General features: G+C 39.8%; 1 non-coding gene across 1 annotated transcript; it reads right to left on the reverse strand.

The window, feature by feature from the left end:
- Positions 1 to 11,065: 11,065 nt before the first annotated feature.
- Positions 11,066 to 11,168, reverse strand: LOC136162101 (U6 spliceosomal RNA). The gene has a single exon (XR_010661950.1). It is a non-coding gene; the product is annotated as a U6 spliceosomal RNA (small nuclear RNA).
- Positions 11,169 to 19,581: the final 8,413 nt, after the last annotated feature.

The following is a 19,581-nucleotide window of genomic DNA, read 5'->3' on the forward strand; positions in this document are numbered from 1 at the left end:
AGGCTAAAATAGCTAATAATAATAATTATAACTAATGACTAATTATTCAATTTGAAATTATTAACCCAAAAATCTAAATAACAAAAAATAATAGTGTAGCAGATGCTGTCATCCCATTGACATCCTCTCAGCACTTTCCATTCAATACATGCAACTTTTAACTTGAGAAGTTTTTCTCAACCCCTACAGGGCAGTCAAGAAGCACCAAGGATCCTGAGAGCAGTCTTCAACCAATGACAATTGAAAGCTGAAGGGTAAATACATATGCCAAGTGTGGTAGGCTAAAAAATGTCCTCTGAAGATATCAGGCCCTGAAACTGGTGAATTTTATGTTTTAGAGCCAAAGGTATGATTAAAGATCTTGAGATAGAGAGATGATTCTGGACTGTCCAGGTAGCCCCTAAATGCAATCACATGTGTTCTTAGGGGAGCCAGGCAGAGGGAAATTTCACGCAGACAGAAGTGGAGACCTTGTGGCCACAGAAGCGGAGAGTGCAGTGATGTAACCACAAGTCAAGGAGGGCCAGCAGCTACCAGAAGCAGGAAGAGGCAAGGAGCAGACTCTCCTGTGGATCCTCTGGAGGGAGGATGGCCCTGCTGACTGCATGATTTCAAGGATACTGATTTCGAACTTCTGGCCTCTAGACCTGTGAGAGAATAACTTTTCATTGTTTTCAGCTACCAAATTTGTGGTAATTGTCACAGTGGCCACAGAACACTAATATACCAATATTTTTACCCATAAGTACACTTCTCAAAAGCAGAACAACTCTGAGGCATCTTCCATGGTCTCCAAGAGCCTGCAGAAGAGTTGAGCCCTACCTGGGGGATTACCCACCCGTCAGCCTACTCTATTACTGACTTTCTCTTCTCAGTCTCGCTGGCTTATTCTTCCATCAGAGGTTCCAGGTCACTCCATCAAGATAAACCACATACTCTCAAATCCTTCTATATTAGTTTCCTGGAGTTGCAGTAACAAAATACCATAAACTGTGTGGCTTAAAACAAAAACATTTATTCCCTCACATTTCTGGAGGCCATAAGTTGGAAATACAGTAAAGATGTTAGTTCAGTTGGTTCCTCCTCAGGGCTCTGAGGAGAAGTCTGTTTCATTCTTCTCTCCTAGCTTCTGGTGATGGCTGGCAATTCATGGTGTTCTATGGTTTATAAATGCATCTCTCCTATCTCTGCCTCCATCGTTGCATAGCATTCTCCCCCATCTCTGTGTCTTCACTTGGCCATCTTCCCCTCATATAAGAAACACTAGTTTCTTATATAAGAACTTCAGTTTCATGACATTATCACAACTTGGTAACATCTGTAAAGATCCTATTCCCAAATAAAGTCACATTTCTACATTCTGGGGATAAGAATTATAACATCTTTTGTAAGGCACATACTTCAACTCATAACACCTTGACTCAGTGTCAAATTTAGGGACCCCTAACCTAAGCCAAATCACTTAATAAGCACTTTTATTAAGCATTTTTATTTCCTAAGCATAAGCATTTTGATTTCCCTAAATATAATTATTTTTCCTCAGTAATCTTATGATATTGTATCCATTTCAAAGTTAATAAATCTGAGGATTAGATATTATGGTGTAGTCAAGTCTGTGTTTTACCAGGCAGGAAATGTAATAAGATGCCAGTTCTACCAGTGGGAATGGTTTTCAGTGAAAGAGATCAAATACCTTAAGTGCTTTTTTTCCCCCTCATCTGCAGTATTATAGATCAGGAAACAAAGAGGGATTTTCTTAGGGTTGTGATAATCTTTTCTATTTGAGATTTTGTTGATAAATTTAATTTCTAAGACCTGAACGTTTCCTCTTTCTTTGCTTGCATTGTCTGTTCAGAGCCACTTTGTTTATTCGTTGCTTTCCAGAATCTTTGGGAAAGGGGGAGTAGATTCCACACACAAAGTCATGTCCAGTTTCTGATAATCCCTTTGGCAGCAATAGTTGCTCCCTCTCTCTCTGTACCAGACTCTGCTAGGAGCTCTCTGTGAAAGAGTGTTCTGTAAAACAAGGACACATTGTCTCTGCCTCTGTTCTGAAGCTGCTGGTAAGTACCCTGCACAGGGAAGAGACCATAAAATGAAACTAATTTTCATGAAACTACCTAAATCTTAGGTACCTTGTATATCACAATGTGCCCCGGCTTATTCTGATATTCTCTACTTCATCTTTCATCAAAGGCCAAGTCCCCCCTCTGGTTACAAGTTTGGAAATACTTCCACTTATGGGCTTATCCGCATATAGTCCTAAAACCTGCTTAGGTGGCATTTATGCTTCTGATTGTTTCCCTTCATTTTCTAAGCTGACACTGCTATTTATTATTTTTTTAATTGTTTATTTATTTATTTGACTGTACCCAGTCTTGTGGGCTTCCCAGGTGGCACTACTGGTAAAGAATCCGCCTGCCAGTGCCTGAGACTCAAGAGACCTGCATTCTATTCCTGGGTCAGGAAGATCCCCTGGAGAGGGAAATGGCAACCCACTCTAGTATTCTTGCCTAGAAAATTCCATGGACAGAGGATCCTGGTGGGCTACAGTTCATGGTGTCATGAAGAGTTGGACACGGCTGAGCACACACATACATTCTACATACCCAGTCTTAGTTGTAGCAGGTGGCAGCTTCTATCTTCGTTGCAGCATGTGGGATCTTTAGTTGATTAGTTGTGGCATTCGAACTCTTAGTTGCAACATATTGGGATCTAGTTCCCTGACCGGGGATCAAACTCAGACCCCCTACATTGAAAGCATGGAGTCTTAGCCCCTGAACCACCAGGGAAGTCTGTGTTGCTAATAATTAAAATCCTCTCAGGTGAATAAATGGATGCATAAGTGAAATAAGTAGATATTTATGAATAGATTGATGAGAGATCTTGATGATCCAAAATGTCTCCTCCAACATCTGTCACACCTCAAAAAAGATAAAGTCTGCCCCTAAGGAATCCCTCTCTTGGGCTTGTTAGGAGCAAAAGGACTTTTTAATATCCAGAAATTATGGGAATGAGTGGCTTATGGAGGTGGCAAAGATGGAAAATGGAGGAGGAGTAGAAGGTAAGTGAAAGAGGCACCAAAACAGCTAGGTTTTAAACACCAGGTGCATGTATGTCATAACATCATGATAATTTCAGTAGGCACATGAGTTATGTATTTCTGCTTAACAAATTACTCTAAAAGCTATCAACTTAAAGCAATAATAAACATTTATTATTTCACATAATCTCTGTGCATCTGGAGTTTAGGAGCAGTTTAGCAGGATGACTCTACTTCTGGAAGTTGCAGTCTTAACTGTTGGTCAAGGCTACAGTCATCCGAAGACTTTACTGAGGCTCAAGGATTAACCTATTTTTTCTTTTTTAAAATTTATTTTTAATCAGAGGATAATGGCTTTACAATATTATGTTGGCTTCTGCCATACAACAACGCAAATCAGCCATAAGTTTACATATGTCCTCTCCCTCTTAAATCTCCCCAGAAGGATTACCTTCTAAGATGGCTCACTCATATGGCTCTTGGCAGGACGTATCATTCCTTATTTACTGGCTGTTAGCAGGAAGCTTCAGTTTCTCACTACATGAACTTCTCCATAGGGCTGTCTTCATGATACAGCCGCTGGCTTTCCCCAGAGCAAGTTATCCAAGAGAGAGCAAGGGGAAAACTCTAATGCCTCTTAAAGATCTTAGTCATGGAAGTCATCACTTCCACTATTCAGTTTGTTAAAAATGAATCACCTTATTTCAGACCACTCCCAATGATAGGGGACTTAGAGTATACTTTTTTGAAGAGAAAATATCAGAATTTGTGGACATATTTTAAAAACATCAGTTTTGGATTCAGTGAACATTTACTGAGCATCTTTACTGGGACCTGAGTAGGCACTGGATTTCAAACACAGATTATTTTCCTATTACCCAACGCTAAAGAAATCAGAATTTATATAGATGAGATGATTTTAGAATACGGGATGTTACATGACTATGATAGGTTTAAAGTTGAATGGATGTGTAGGTGAGATTTAAATCATGGACAGCATGAGAGACTGATTTTCTACTGAGAAGATAAGAAAGATTATTTTGTAACGTGTGTGACTGCCCATTAATTAAACCTTGTAAGTCCTGAACTGAGAATTAATACCAAAGTACAGGAGTCATAACTAATTCCATCTTTTAACCTGAGACACCTGGGTCATTACTCTGTATTTATAAACAATAAATATTTACTGTTTTTTGGATTATATGTAACTGATGAATTGAGGTGAATCCTAGGTATAAGTTTATGTACCCCCCCTTGCTTGTTGTAGATTTTGATTATTCTGGGTGTTTTCTGTTACTTATTTCTTTGACATGGTCTGCTCTTTGGGGTTTAGAACAGTCACTGGGGCACAGACTTGAGCCTCATGGCCAGATTCTGCCAGAGGAATAGTTTTGTTTGGTTAAAATTGTGTGTGTGTGATACTTTTCATTGATTTTTTAAATACCTTTGAGTGGACTATATATTCACTCGGTATTTAGTCTCTAGTTCCCCCACCAGCCCCAGTACTTCCTGTTGTCTGTTATCCATCAGCCTTATTGGTCCCTAAAGATTCTTGAGTATGAGACATGCATCTTTTTTTTTTTTTTTTTGAGACATGCATCTTGATTATTTTAAATCTCAGGATTGCATGGCATAATATTAGTTCAGCCTACTCTTACTCACCGTCCCAAAGGTGAACTGTTTTCAGTAGATCAATCACTTTAGGTCAAAAGTACTGTTTTGGTTGTTGTTTAGTCGCTAAGTTTTGTGACCCCCCCTGAACTGTAACCCACCAGGCTCCTCTGTCCATGTGATTTCCCAGGCAAGAATATTGGAGTGGGTTGGTAACTATCTCCTTTTTAGCTTAGTCAGTATCTATTTGCATTCTGCTAAACCCTTGTTTTCTCTCCAATTCTTTTTTCCTTTCCCTTCTTTTCATCATTCTTGGTGAATATTCCCCTCTTCCAGTGTTTCTCAATTGCCACATCCCAAATGGTATGTGGAAAAAAGCTTGAGGATAACAGTGCCTACCAGTGAGTGAGATGGTATACAGCACCTGGCTGCAAAAGGCATGATGAACTTAAGAAACAGTCCCTCCTCCTTTCTGGCAAATAATTTCAAGACCTTCTGTGAGGCTCTTTTCATAGCTCTTCCACTTTGGTTCTCTTTTCCAATCTTTATTGTTAGTTCATTAATTTATCCTTTTATTAATTCACCCATGTAACAGATATTAACTGGCCACTTAACTATCAGCCAGTGTCCGGGCAGGAGAACGAGAAAATGATACCATCCCTGTGCTTGTACGGAGAAGGCAATGGCACCCCACCACAGTACTCTTGCCTGGAAAATCCCATGGACGGAGGGGCCTGGTAGGCTGCGGTCCATGGGGTCGCTAAGAGTCAGACACGACTGAGCGACTTCACTTTCACTTTTCACTTTCATGTATTGGAGGAGGAAATGGCAACCCACTCCAGTGTTCTTGCCTGGAGAATCCCAGGGACGGGCGAGCCTGGTGGGCTGCCGTTTATGGGGTCGCACAGAGTCGGACACGACCGAAGCGACTTAGCAGCTGCGCTTGTAAGGCTTTGGTCTACTGGTGGGGAGCAGACATTAGTCAAACAAACCACCCAGATAGATGTAAAGTTTTCTAATTCTAAAACGTTTGGTTGTAATTAGTGCCGAAAAAGAGAGAATATGGTGTTAAGACCTATTATGATAAGGTACTATGGCCTCACACGAGAGGTCATACGAGGCTTTTATTAAAGAATTGATGGCTGAGCTGAGATCTAAAGGAAAGAGGAGTTAACTGTGTTGTATGTGTGGGTGGTGGTGGTGGCGGTGGTGATGGTCATCGTTGTCTCAGAATTTTTAGCAAGTGCAACAACATATGCAAAGCCCTGTGATCAAAGGGAACAGAGACTGATTGCCCATCACTTCCCTGCTCTCTTGCTTTTTCTTTCTTAACTTCTATCCTTTCTTTTCCTTACTTCCTCCCCTTGTTTCTTTCTTTTTTCTTGAATGCAGAGTTAACACCTTCCTCAGTTCTTGACACATTAACATTATTCATCCATGCAGAGACTCTGTTACTTTCTTATTTATCAGTATACTCAGTTTTATCACTTTTTAGCAATTCCTTTCTCTCTCTTCCATATTCAGCCATTATTTATATAGATTTTTAAAATTTATTGATGCTCTTGAGAAAGGCATATTTGTTTTGTATATATGTATTATTCATCTATGTAAATGATTTTGTTTTCTTATTCTCATTTCTTTTTTTCACTTGGCACTGGTTTTAATATAATTATTCTGTGTATATCTGTGTATCCTAACCTTGCTCTGTGTATATCTGATCTGTTGTTGCTAATTGTTCATAGTTCTTCATCTTGTTTATTACACATTTAAGTCAATTCAGAATTGTCTAGAATTCTTTTCCACCTTACACAAGAACAACAACATGCCTTAATACACACTTTAATGAGCGTCTTCTAATATTCCTCTTAAGGAACTGTGAGAAATTTCCTTTGAAGGATATAATCAGGAGAGGAATTGCTGGGTCACAGGTTATGCATGTACTTGATTTGACTAAGTCATGCCAGCTGGGTCACCAGAATAACTCAGCTACCAGAGGTTTTCTGTTATATGGTTACCTCATCCCTACTGCCCTCCAACAGAGCACCCTAGAATCTTCTATTCATTTTTTTCCCTCCTGTATTCTGTTTATCCTTCACGCATCCGTTGTGAGCAAGCCACAGGGGTTCTCTTCTCTCCCCAGTGGCCTAAATCCAGAGCCGGTTTATCACAACCCCTTCAGGAATTTACAATACACAGTTGTATACTAAAGATAATCACCAGCTCCTAAAGGAGGTTTCTGTTGTCCATTTTGTTAAACATTTAAAACCACATGAGATGGCCTATAATTTGTATACTTCTCCGTGGTGTCTTTTCAACTCACAAATATTTATTAGGATTATCTCATCACTAAGGTGGACTAGAAGCAGGTTGAACCAAAGAAATTTTTTACTTAATCTCAAAAGAAGAAATGTAAATGACTTAAGTAATATGGTTGTGGGGTGGGCTGGGATAGAGAAGGAGGTAGGTCCACCTTCATTAGTAGTACTTTTCAAAGAAAAGTATAATAGTTTGAAACAATTAAAGACAGTCGTCTTGTAAAGTTGCAAAGTTTTTTTTAAGAGATAGGATCTAGCTTGGTGAGGGTTTAGGATGATGGGGACTTTCACACAGTGCTGGTAGGAAATGTAAAATTGTACAACCTTTTCACAAAGCAATTTGAAAATGTGTATCAAAGGACAAGACCGTGACACTGGACAGTGCAGAAAACTGGAAGGCATCATCTTGACTAAGTTATTAAAGTTAGCGTTACAAGTATTGGGAATAAACTAGTATTCTGTACCTCCCGCTACTAGGCCTGGGGACACAAATTCAGTGGTATTCTTACCAAAAATTCATAACCTGGATTGAATTATGAAGAAACAATTAAACCAAACCTAAACTGAGGGATCTTATAAACAGCCAGCCAATCTTTTTCAAAACTATCAAGGTCATTCAGAATCAACTACTTAATTTACAGAGCCCTGATCAAATTAAAATGTGAAAATTTCAAAATTTCCTTGAAAATGATGAAGAATTTCAAGACAACAATGACAGAGCATTAAATCAGATGTGCAGGGCAGGACATATGCAACTGGACAGATAACCCAGAGGTCATGAAAGACAAAGAAAGACAGAAACTGTCCTGCATTGCAGGGGTAGAAGGAGACATGAAAACCAAAAGGAATGCTTGATCCTACACCGGATCAGTCACATTAGCAGGACAAACTGAACAATTTAAATGAGGTCTGTTTCTTAGTTCAGTTCAGTTCAGTCACTCAGTCATGTCTGACTCTTGGCGACCCAATGGACTGCAGCACACCAGGCCTCCCTGTCCATCACCAACCCCCAGAGCCTACTCAATCTCATGTCCATCGCATCAGTGATGCCATCCAACCATCTCATCCTCTGTTGTCCCCTTCTCCTCCTGCCTTCAATCTTTCCAGCATCAGGGTCTTTTCAAATGAGTCAGTTCTTTGCATCAATCAGGTGGCCAAAGTATTGGAGTTTCAGCTTCAGCGTCAGTCCTTCCAATGAATATTCAGGACTGATTTCCTTTAGGATGGACTGGTTGGATCTCCTTGTAGTCCAAGGGACTCTCTTATTTGCTTCTTCACAATTCATAGTTATGATATGTGTTTGGAAATGCATTTCAGACTATTCTTTTAAAGAATTGCTATTTAATCCGTTTTAAAATATCATAAAGGGGCTTCCCTGGTGGCTCAGTGGTAAAGAATCCACCTGCCAGTGCAGGAGACATGATCGCTGGTCTAGGAAGATCCCACGTGCTGAGGAGCAACTAATCCTGTGCACCACAAACTACGGAGCCCACACTCTAGAGCCTGCGAACTGCAACTACTGAGCCCATATGCTCCAGCTACTGAAGTCCATGTGCCCTAGAGTCTCTGTGCCACAAGAGAAGCCACCACCATGAGAGGCCAGTACGCTGCTACTGGAGAGCAGCCCCTGCTTGCCACAACCAGAGGGAAGCCCACACAACACTGAAGACCCAGCACAGGCAATAAATAAATGCACAAAGAAATAGAAATATTTTAAAAATAAAATATCATAAAAAGGAAAAGCATATATAAAAAAACTCTCCATCATTCTCTTTTCATATCTATCCTTTTTAATTTTTATCAAATTGGAGATGCTGGTTTTATGCATCATCATAGTTATGATATACAATTATATTTCTCTACCTTTTATCTAATATTGTTTTGTAAAATGGCCCCATATTTCTATATTTTGTCATTTTAATCAACTTTGTAATATTTCATAGATAACCCTAGTTTTTTGTACACTTTCTGTATTAATGACAATTTAAGTGATTTCTCACTTTATTAAGACATTTTGTTACAGGCCTTTTTGTGTAGCTTTTATTTTATTATTTTGAATTATTTCCTTATGACACATTCCCAGGAGTAGGATTGCAGTGCCTATTGATATGTGGCATCAGTTTGCTTCCCCAAAGGATCAGTATGCATTTCTAGAGCATCTTATCTTTCTCTTGGTTTGTGGCTGTCCTGCTGTGGTTTACCAAATGACAGTTGCTTTGTGATCTTACTATCATTCATTTCCCACATGTGTCTCACCCTTGTGGTTAATCTGCAATACACATCTTCTCAATACTTGTATTCTAACTATAATCCGCAACCTTAGTCCTAGCCACTTCTTTTACTAGCTAAGGCTTTACCAGGCATGCGTGGAATTTAAATCATTTCTGGAAGTTGAGGATGATTCAACGAAGAGGAACTCAGAAGAGTACTTAGAAGAAACAGCCAAAATGTAGGAGGAAAAAAATGGAGACAATAGAGAAATGAGACCTAAGGAAAAAGTGTTTCTTTTAAACTCCTGAAAGGTTAATATGAAGGTGACTAAAAGAGCAAGGCAGTGATCAGATATGGGTTTTTTAGAAAGTGCTTTGGTTGCAGCATGGGGAAATGTTTGAATATGGCCCCAAGGGAATGTGGAGAAACTGGTTGGAGGTTACTTATGTCACCCAGGGAAGAGATGATGGTGACTTAATCTGGGTGGATAGATATTGTGAAGTGAGTACATTTAGAGGATATTTACATTAAATCCTTAGACCTTATCCATCTTATAGCTGACAGTTTGTAAGGATCTCAGCTATCTACTTTCAGAGGATCTAATGTAAAACATGGTGAACTACAGTTAATAACATTCTTTTATGTAATTAAAAAAAAACACAGATATTCAGGAGGGTAACACAAACAGACCTTAGTGACTGCTTGGTATTGTTGTAGTCGCTCAGTCTTGTCCAACTGTTTTGCGACGCCATGGACTATAGCCTGCCAGGGTCCTCTGTCCATGGGATTTTCCAGGCAAGAATACTGGAGTGGGTTGCCACTCCCTCCTTCAGGGGATCTTCCCAACCCAGGGACTGAACCCTTGGCTCCTGCATTGGCAGGCAGATTCTTTTACCACCTAGCTACCTGGGGAGCCCAGACTAAGTATATTAGCCTCCTAAGGCCGTGATAACTAATTACCACAGATTTAGTGCTTTAAAACAACAGGAATTTATTCTCTCACAATTTTGGAGACCAGAAATCAGAAATCAAGATGCTGGCAAGGGGACTACTCTGGTGGCTGTGGTGAAGAATCCACCTGCCAATGCAGGAAACACGGGTTTCCCAGGTTGAGGGAAGATCCCACATGCTTCGGAGCGACTAAGCCCTTGCACCACAACTACTGAGCTGATGCTTTAGAACCGGGAACTGCACGTGTTGAGCCCACGCACTAGAGCTACTGTAGCCTGCATACCCTAGAGCCTGTGTTCTGCCGCAGGACAAGCCACTGCAATGAGACGCCTGTGCACTGCAACTAGAGAGTAGCCACTGCTAGCTGCAACTAGAGAAAGCCCACGGGCAGCAACAAAGACCCAGCACAGTAAAAAATAATAAATAAATAACATTAAAAAAGATTATGTTGGCAGAGTTGGTTTCTTCTGAAGTCTGTGAGAGAGAATGCACTTCATGCCTCTCTCCTAGTTGATGGTGTTGCCAGCAATCCTTTGTGTTCCTTTGGCCTGTAGATGCAGCATTCAAATCTCTGTCTCCATCTTCACATGGTCTTCTTCCCAGAGTCTCCATGTGCCTTCTCTCTCTTTTTTTTTTTTTTACCACTCATTACTATTTAAATTTTTTAATTTAACTTTTATTTTATATTGGCATATAGGTGGTTAACAATGTTGTGTTAGTTTCAGGTATATAGCTAAGTGATTTAGTTATACATACATATATATATGTGTGTGTTTATACATATATATATTCTTTCTTTTTCAGATTCTTTTCCCATATAGGTTATTACACCTATTGAGTAGAGTTTCTTGTGCAATACAGTAGGTCCTGTGATTATCTGTATTATATATAGTAATGTGTATATGTTAATCCCAAACTGTTAATTTATCCCTCCCCAGATATGGAATACTTCGTGAATATGTGAGTCATCCTTGCACAGGGACCATGCTAATCTTCTCTGTATCATTCCAGTTTTAGTATATGTGCTGCAAAAGCAAGCCCTTCTCTTTTTTCTTTTATAAGGACACCCATCACAGCTACTTATTAGCTCTATGAGGAAGGAGGAAGCACAGCTGGAATCAAGATTGCCAGGAGAAATATCAATAACCTCAGATATGCAGATGACACCACCCTTATGGCAGAAAGTGAAGAAGAACTAAAGAGCCTCTTGATGAAAGTGAAAGAGAAGAGTGAAAAAGTTGGCTTAAAGCTCAACATTCAGAAAACTAAGATCATGGCATCCGGTCCCATCACTTCATGGCAGATAGATGGGGAAACAGTGGAAACAGTGGCTGACCTTATTTTTCTGGGCTTCAAAATCACTACAGATGGTGATTGCAGCCATGAAATTAAAAGATGCTTACTCCTTGGAAGGAAAGTTATGACCAACCTAGATAGCATATTAAAAAGCAGAGACATTACTTTGCCAACAATGGTCCGTCTAGTCAAGGCTATGGTTTTTCCAGTAGTCATGTATGGATGTGAGAGTTGGACTATAAAGAAAGCTGAGAGCCAAAGAGTTGATGCTTTTGAACTGTGGTGTTGGAGAAGACTCTTGAGAATCCCTTGAACTGCAAAGAGATGCAACCAGTCCATCCTAAAGGAGATCAGTCCTGAGTGTTCATTGGAAGGACTGATGTTGAAGCTGAAACTCCAAAACTTTGGCCACCTGATGCGAAGAGCTGACTCATTTGAAAAGACCCTGATGCTGGGAAAGATTGAGGGCAGGAGGAGAAGGGGATGACAGAAGATGAGATGGTTGGATGGCATCATCGACTCGATGGACATGGGTTTGGGTAGACTCAGGGAGTTGGTGATGGACAGGCAGGCCTGGTATACTGCAATTCATGGGATCGCAGAGTCGGACATGACTGAGTGACTGAACTGAGAACTGATGAGGAAGGGAGTATGTCTAATCCAGGATTATCTCATTTGGGGAACCTTATCTTAATTATATCTGCAAAGACTCTTTTCTAATAAAGTCACATTTATAAGTCCTTGAATTTAGGACTTGGACATATCTTTTCCAGAGATAAATTCAACCCACTACACTTGGCTAATTGGATAAGAAAGAGGGTCGTATAAGAAAGAGAATGACTCTTGGGTTTTAGGTGTGAGCAACTAAAATATAGTCATTTGGTGAGATATGGAATATTATAATAGCAGATTTGGAGAAGGCAATTATGAGTTTAGACTTGGAGGTACTGGGATGGAGGTGACTTTTAAGACCACCAGGTATACTGGGTATACAGTTGGCATATAGGATTTGGAGAAACTGAGTGAATGGTGGTGGTATGTATTAAGATGGAGAATGCTGAAAGAAAACTAGGAGACTCATTTAATCATATTTATTATGTCTGTTATTGTTGTTCAGTCACTAAGTCATGTCTGACTCTCTGCGACCCCACGAACTGCAGCATGCCAGTCTTCTCTGTCCTTCACTATCTCAAAGTTTGCTCAAATTCATGTCCATTGAGTTGGTGATGGTATCTAATCATCCTTTCCTCTACCATCTTTTCCTGCCCTCAATCTTTCCGAGCATCATGGTCTTTTCCAATCAGTCGTCTCTTTGCATCAGGTGGCCAAAGTATTGGAGCTTCAGCATCAGTCCTTCCAGTGAATATTCAGGGTTGATTTCCTTTAGGATGGATGGTTTGATCTCCTTGCAGTCTATAGGACTCTCAGGAGTCTTCTCTATCACAAAAATTCAAAAGCATCAATTCTTCAGTGTTCAGGCTTCTTTATGGTCCAACTCTCATATCCATAAATGACTAAAAATATCTATATGTAAATATGTAAATATCAAGAAGGCATTTGGATGATAATGTTGGAGCTGTTGATACAAACTCTAGAGTCTTCAGTTGATAAATGATCATCTAAATACTGAGACTACCTGGGTTAAAGAGGGTTGAATAAGAAGAAAAGAGGGTTCAGAACTATTCCTTTAGGAAATTTCAGTTAAGAGGGAAGAAATTCTCCTTACCTTGAGGAAATTAAGAAGTAGTAACCGTAGAGGTAGGGGGAAAACTGAGGGAGTATGGCAACAATGGAGTAATGAAAACTGAGAGGAGCAAAAGTGTTTCTTTTAAAAGTTTGAAAGTCAGATGCATGAGTATTTCAGAATGGAGGGGTGATCAAGGAATGAATGCTGTTGAGAGATTAAGCAAGATGGAGGCTGGAATTTCTGTCTTAAGTTAGGGACAGGGAAGTCATTAATGAGAGTGTACACCACAAGCTAGAATTGTGGACACAAGCTAGAATGGAGTAAATGCGGGGGCAGAGAGGAGTGAGAAAATAGAGACTAGAGACATCTTTAAAATGTTATTCTTTGGAAATAAACTTACAGAAAGTTACAAACATAAAAATAATACAGGAAACACTCATATCATTCCCAGATTTGCCTAGTGTAACATTCTTAAAAATTTTTTTGAAGTATGGTTTACAATATCGTGTTAATTTCTGCTATATAGCAAAGTGACTCATACACACACAGACACATATTCTTTTCTGGTTTAGTTTATCTCAGGGCATTGAACATAGGTACATGTGCTATGCAATAGGACCTTGTTTATCCCACTGTTAACATTTTGTCCTACTTGCTTTATCCCTTATTCTGTGTATATGTGTGTGCATGTGTATTTTTTTAAGCCTTTGAGGGTAAATTACATATATCATGGCCTTTTATCCTAAATACTCCAGTGTATGTTTCCTAAGAATAGAAATTTTTTCTTATAGAATATAGCAATTGTTAATTATAAATATCAAAATTTTTATTTTGACACCTTTATTTAATCCACTATGCATAAGACAGCTGTGTTGGCTGATCTAACACAGTCCTTCATAGAATATTTTCTTTTTCTCTACCTAATACAAAGTCCAGTTTAGGGGCAGATATTACATGTAATTGTCATATTGTTTTAATATTCTTTAATCTCAAACATGTTCACAGTTTTTCTTTGACTTTTATAATTTTACCATTTTTTTTTTAATTTTTGAAGACTAGAGTATGCCCCCCCCCACCATTACATTTTATAAAAGAGAATTTTCCTCATTTTGAGTTCATCTGATGCTATTGTGTGATTAGACTGAGGTTGTACATCCTTGGACACATTGTATCCTTCTCAGGGTATAACCTCTAGAGGTGCACAATGTGTGAACATCCTTTTAAAGAAGCTTTAGCTTAGGGAAGCAGAGAGATAAGCTTGTAGCTACTAAGGCAGTATTCCTCAGCCTTGGTTATAAATTAGATTTACTCAAGTGGCTTTTAATACCAGTGTAAGGGCTCCTCCTCCAGAGATATTGACTTAATTCTTCTTGGGTATGGCCCAGTCATCAGGGTTTAAGAAAAAAAAAAATTCCCTGGCCCTCATCATCTCTCAGAGTTTGCCCAAGTTCACGTCCACTGCATCGGTGATATCATCCACCCATGTCTTCCTCTGTTGCCCTCTCCTTCTGCCTTCAATCTTTCCCATAATCAGGGTCTTTTCCAATGAGTTGGCTGTTTGCATCATGTGACCAAAGTATTGGAGCTTCATATTTTAACTAGGGTAATATTTTATGGTAGAGATTGAGAATATCCTTTCTCATATAATGATTTCATCAGATTTATAGGAATCTTCAAGGATGTATTATTTATGCCTGGAGTGGTAGTAATGTAGTAAGTGGTGTCAAAAGTTCTATGTCAAACACTTAATGACCACAAAAAGAATATGCTACACCTTGAAAGTAGATTTTGTACTTCTTTGTAAGATAGCTTATGATATTACTTATCAGATAAGACAGAAAATTTTATTGTTGAAAGTGGGAAGTATAACCGCTAATCACTAACAAGAATTACTAATGTTATTAATTATGCAGTACTATTATTGTAGACAAAGTTACAAAATAGAAATGTGTGTCAATTTTGAAGTCTGCACTGAGAAAACAGAAGGGTTGTATGGGCTATTATGGTTCATAAAAGCTTCTTGTATTGACTATGAGGAAGGAAGGAAATGAGCTAAATAAACAACTTGAAGAAACTTGATTTTAAAAATAGTATGATGTTCATAGAGGGAGAAGTAGAGTGGTTGCTAGAAAAAATAACAAGTTAGGGAAGTTTGACAGCAGGAAGAAAATTGCAGAGATAAATTCTCTAGGAAGAGAGGAAAAAAGATGAAAAGAGAAAAGATTGAAATTAAATTCTCTTAGCTACCCTCATCTTTACCATTTTACTGTACAACTATACTTATGTCTAGATATCTCCTACATTAACTTTTTTATTGAGATGAAATTCACATAAAATAAAGCCATTTTAAAATGTGCAATTCAGTAGCATTTAGTACATTCACAATGTCATGCAACAACCACTTGTATCAGGTTCCAAAACATGTTCATCACCCCCAAAGGAAAACCCTTTATCTATAAGACATTCCTGCCCTATTTTTCCCCTGCCCCAGCCATTGGCAATCACCAATCTGCTTTCTCTATGGATTTACCTGTTCTGGACAGTTCATATAAATGGAATTACACAACATGTGATCTTTTGTGTCAAGCTTCTTTCACTTAGCCTAATATTTTTTTGATATTCATCTACTTTGTAGCATTATCAATACTTAATTCCTTTTTATGGCTGAATAATAGTCCACTGTGTGTATATGTCACATTCTGTTTACCAACTCCTCTACTCATGGACATTTGGGTTGCTTCCATCTTTTGGTTTTTATGAATAGTGCAGCTCTAAACATTCACCTACAAGGTTTTGTTTGAACATCTGTTTTCAATTCTTTGGGGTATATACCTAGGAGTAGAATTGCTTAGTGGTAAAGAATTACTTAGTGGTAAAGAACCTGTCTGCCAGTGTAGGAAGCATAAGAGACTTGGGTTCAATCCCTGGGTCAGGAAGATCCCCTGGAAGAAGCATGGCAACCCACTCCTGTATTCTTGCCTGGAGAATCCCAACGGACAGAGGAGCCTGGCGGGCTACAGTCCATGGAGTCACAGAGTTGGACACAAGTGAGTGACTAAGCATAGCCCAGAACAGTGGGTGTGAGTGCTATCTTTGAGGTTTTGATTTGCATATCCCTAGAGATTATGGTGACCATCATTTTATATGCTTATTAACAGCTTTTAGCATATCTTCTTTCAGAGAAATATATGTTCAACTCCTTTACTCATTTGTAAATTGGGTTGTCTTCTTGTAATTCAGTTCTTCATATATTCTGGATACTGGGCAGTTTATCAGATATATGAATTACAAATATTTTCTGTCTTCCTATATTAACTTTTCCACCTGTATCTTGGAGGTCATTTCTTCTTCTGAAAAATCTTGATAATAAGTTTATTGCTAGGGACTTCCCTGGTAGTCCAGTGGTTAAGACTCTCATGTTTCCACTGCAGGGGGCAAGGGTTCAATCCCTGGTTAGGGAACTAAGATCCTGCACTAAGATTTGGACTCTCAGTCAAAAAAGGAAAAAAAACAAAAAACAATGTATTGCCAACTATGCCCTTGGCACTTTACTTAGGACCTTGAGAAATGCTCACTATAAAAGACATAATGTTTCTTAAACTGGATGCTAGGCACATGGATAGCCATTTTATTTATGTATTTTATTACTTATATATAGGTTGTATTCACTTTTTTGTGTGTATTTTTTTTAAAGGCTTGACAATGCTGCTTCCTCTAATTCTCCATTCTCCTACTGCTATCCTTTCATTGACATACTTCTAGAACGAGTGGTCTATATCTGCCACTTCATATTATCAACAACTAGTGTCTCTTTAGTCCCTTGCAATATGATTTCTTTGTCCATCCTTAAATAATTTTTGAGACACCTTTGAGTCTCTGCCTCACATTCATCTTTAGTCTTTCTTCCCAGGTGAAGTTACCAGTGACTCACCTAGTTGTATTATGCAAATACCTCTTCAATCTGCCTCTTTAAACTGAAGCCCTAACCAAAGTTTTAGAACTCTAAATGCTGGATATTTTACTTTCCCAGCTATATTTCCCCTGTTAATCAAGTTCTTTCCAATCCACAACTATTTTTGCAAACCACATCAGCTTCATTCTCAAGAGTTTTGTAGTGATTGACTGGTTCCTCCTGTAACAGAGTGCAGTGAGCTCAGCTTTTAGCACAGCAGCCTCTGCTATGCAGATGACACCACCCTTATGGCAGAAAGTGAAGAAGAACTAAAGAGCCTCTTGATGAAAGTGAAAGAGGAAAGTGAAAAAGTCGGCTTAAAACTCAACATTCAGAAAACTAAGATCATGGCATCCAGTCCCATCACTTCTTGGCAGATAGATGGGGAAGCAGTAGCAGACTTTATTTTTCTGGGCTTCAAAATCACTACAGATGGTGATTGCAACCATGAAATTAAAAGATGCTTACTTCTTGGAAGGAAAGTTATGACCAACCTAGATAGCATATTAAAAAGCAGAGACATTACTTTGCCAGCAAAGGTCCATCTAGTCAAGGCTATGGTTTTTCCAGTAGTCATGTATGGATGTGAGAGTTGGACTATAAAGAAAGCTAAGTGCTGAAGAATTGATGCTTTTGAACTGTAGTGTTGGAGAAGACTCTTGAGAGTCCCTTGGACTGCAAGGAGATCCAACCAGTCCATCCTAAAGGGGATCAGTCCTGGGTGTTCATTGGAAGGACTGATGTTGAAGCTGAAACTCCAAAACTTTGGCCACCTGATGCGAAGAGCTGACTCATTTGAAAAGACCCTGATGCTGGGAAAGATTGAGGGCAGGAGGAGAAGGGGACGACAGAGGATGAGATGGTTGGATGTCATTACCGACTCAACGGACATGGGTTTGGATGGACTCTGGGAGTTGGTGAAAGACCACAAGGCCTAGTGTGCTGCGGTTCATGGGGTCGCAAAGAGTCGGACACGACTGAGTGAGTGAACTGAAATGAATTGCTGTGTGCCATTACTCAGCACCCTGTTACCAGGAAATGGGTCCTGCTCAGCCATTGGTCCATTCGTCAGAGGTCCCCACCCACTGGCAACCAATTGTCAATCAGCAACCCCGATGACCCTGCTCAGACATTGGACAGCTCAGCAGTGGGCCCCACCCACAAGAACCAGCTGTTAAGAAAGGACAGTTAGTGAGGGGATTCAGCCAACAGTGCGTGGGGGAAGAGGGAGGTAAAAGGTGGATCCTGGCCTTCTCCCTGGGACCCTCCAGTTTATTTGGCCTTTGGTCAGTGAGTGAGCTAGGGCACCAAGAGAACAGGCTTGGAGCTATGTTCTGTAGGACTTAAGAGCCCTCAACAAGGCCCTCCACTGGCCTTGGCCCAGGTCTTGAGGCAGCGGTGAACCTCTCCCCCATCCTTGTCTCTGGGACCTAATAGTAGCGGTGGTCGGTCTGGGTCACAGTGTGTGGGACGTGGTGTCCCGCTTTGGGTGGCCTGAGAAGCCTGACAGCCAGATGAGTTAGGTGCCTGGCTCCCTCAGTGATGACAGTTGGTCAGGGTCTGGGGAACCTGACCCTGAGGGAACCGCCAGCTGAGCTCTGCTTCCTTTTAGCCAGGACCTGGACCTTGGAGGTTAAAAGTTGTACCTTGGGAGCTTGCCCTTTCTTATCAGGACAGAGAATAATATTTGTTTGGTAGAGGTTTACAGGAACATCGTTACCTGACCATGACCTGACTTTAAGAACAAAGGCTCTGACACCAAGAAGTTGCAACTAACCATAAAGTGCTTTGATGAAAGCTTTCAGTAACTTTGGGGTTAAGGTATGAGCCACCCATCTGCTTGCATGGTGCTGTAATAAACATTTCTCTGTTCCAAACTCCAATATTTTAGCATTGTTTTGGCCTATCTGTTGGGCACACGGATTTGGTGATGTTCGGTAACACTCTCTTCAATCCTTCTGTCTGAACAGTTATCACATCTTGGGATTTCTACCTTAAATACACGTCATTTCCATTCATTGGTTATCACCCCATTTTAATCCATTTTCATGGGGTGCTGGAATTATTTCAATAGCCCTCTCTGCCTGACTCTACTATCTCCTCAAGTGATAATGGAAATCTTTAAGAGTGATGCGATGTAATGTTGTCCTAGATGGGAAACATAACTTTGCTAATATTGGGAAAGGTGAAGTGGAGAAGGAAGCGTGTTAACTTGAGAAGAAAACAGCCCTGAATAGTGGGGATGGAGCAGTGGATATAAACTAGAGGTGGAAGGACTTATTCTAAATCCTGTATTCTATTCCCATAAATTGTGTTAGTCGCTCATTGGTGTCCAACTCTTTGTGACTCCATGAACTGTAGCCTGACCGTTTCCTCTGTTCATGGAATTCTCCAGGCAAGAATACTGGAGAGAATTGCCTTTTCCTTCTCCAAAGAATCTTCCTGACTCAGGGATGGAACCCAGGTCTCCTGTATTGGGAGGCGGATTCTTTACCATCTGAGCCACCAGGGAAGC

Source organism: Muntiacus reevesi, chromosome 2 (genome assembly GCF_963930625.1).
Source record: "Muntiacus reevesi chromosome 2, mMunRee1.1, whole genome shotgun sequence".
NCBI lineage: Eukaryota > Metazoa > Chordata > Mammalia > Artiodactyla > Cervidae > Muntiacus > Muntiacus reevesi.